Source organism: Cryptomeria japonica, chromosome 3, assembly GCF_030272615.1.
Source record: "Cryptomeria japonica chromosome 3, Sugi_1.0, whole genome shotgun sequence".
Taxonomy (NCBI): Eukaryota; Viridiplantae; Streptophyta; class Pinopsida; order Cupressales; family Cupressaceae; genus Cryptomeria; species Cryptomeria japonica.
Genome location: NC_081407.1, coordinates 106969670 through 106971705, shown reverse-complemented (window position 1 = coordinate 106971705; position 2036 = coordinate 106969670).

The window sequence follows — 2036 nt, the reverse complement described above, 5'->3', positions numbered from 1 at the left end:
TGAACATGCAGCGAAAGATGCAAACCTGGCAAAGACTGTTCAAATGAGTGTTGTTCTTCATATTCTGTCGAGAGGGCATCCTATGAAAGATTTCCCAGAATTTAGTAATTTATTATCTTTTTTGAATGTTCCTCACTATCCTATGTCACATTGGTCAATAAACACTGGATGGAAAATGGCAAACTGTCTCGCTGAGGTGGAAAACCAAAATTTACAAGAGAGTGGAAAAGAGTCAAATTTCATTTCATTATCCATAGATGAAGTTACTGCAGTAGATAACACTGCTTGGGTTGGTATGCATGTGTATATCGTAAAAGAACACGTCTGCCGAGCTCATCTACTTTGTGTTCGTAAAATGAGGGGCAATTCAACAGCAAAAAAATTATATTTGGAAGTTAAGAAAGCTTTGAATGAAATTGCTGGTATGGATGACTTGACAATTGCCAAGAAGTTGGTGTGTGTTGGAGCTCATGGAGCTGCAGTAATGCAAGGTCAAAGGACCGGTCTTTGCGCAAGATTACAAACTAGTATTTCACCATACATGGTTGGCATTCACTACATGGTCCATCGAATGAATTTAGCATATAGAATTGTAAGCAATTTCCCTACAGTGTCAAAAGTTGAACATTTGGTCCACAAGCTCCACTCATACTTTTGCTGAAGTCCTAAATGTTTTGCAGAATTTCAGATTTTTGCTGAGGGAGTAACAACATGAAACAAGCTTCTTAGGGATGTTGAGACCAGATGGATCTCCTTGCATGGACCAGCAGAACAAGTTCTAGTAGAATATCAATCCTTGATCGGACTAATGTATGAGAAACGTCTCACAGTAGACAAAGCTCCTAATCTCTTACATAAGTTAAGTGATATAGAGACTCTGTTAACTTTAGCTAGTCTTCTCCCCATGCTGGATTCAATGAAAAACCTTGTTAGGAAATCCCAAGACAGAACTATGTATATCAATGAGTATAGCACTCTATGTAAAATGACATGCTTGAGCCTGGATGGTCTATATTCAGATCTAACAAGGCAAAGCCCAATTTTTTTTAGGTGGTAGATAATTACAGATTTAAATCATGCTGAAATTTTTTTACATTTCAATACAAAAAATGAGTTATGTGTCTTTGTAAAAGGATTTCAAATACCAATGCATCAATCTAAGACGGGCAAGTGAGGCAGAGCACTACCAGTTAAAAAGGAAGATTTTGACAGGATTGTTAAATCTGTTAGTGATAATTTGAAGTCTATTGCATATGAACTTTCAACCGAGATTCATGAAAGATTCCCTCGAGAAGAAATACTTGAAGCCATGGGTTGTGTGTATCCTCAATTTTGGCATTCAATTGGAGATAATCCAAATGATGCAAAGATGTTTCATAAAAAACTAGAGGAATTGATATTGACATTCTCAAAAGATACATATTGCAATGGACAACCAATAGAAGGAATTTTACATTCAGATCATCTTAAAAAAAAATGTAAACAATTGTAAAGTTCTGATGCCAATAGCTAACAAGATGAGAGGGGGGAGGGGGGGTGAATCATACAAACTTAATCTTCCATAAAATCAACAGATTCAACCTCGATAACTTATACTTCAACAATATAACCAAAAACTGCTAAACATGCTAACTCATAAACACATAATCATCATAACACATATAACACTAGATTTAACGTGGAAACCCAAATAGGGAAAAACCACTATGGGATTTCAGACCCACTAAGAAGTATACTCTTCTAGAGTATGCTTGGTTAAAATAAAATCTTGTTAAAGATTACAAACACATTGCTAGATGTGACCCGGTTAAGGGATTTCCCTCAGATCTGTTAGGATCTTCACTTTGTTAGAAGTGACCTTGTCAAAGGATTTCAAACACTCAACTAGAATGTCACCTTGCTAGAGGGTTTACAAATAAGACTGTTAAGTCCACTCGGTTAAGAGATTTTCTGTCACTTACAAAATAACAGTAATAAAAATATATTTGCAACTTCACATCTAAAATGCTAAAGCGGATTCTTATTTGCTCAAAACA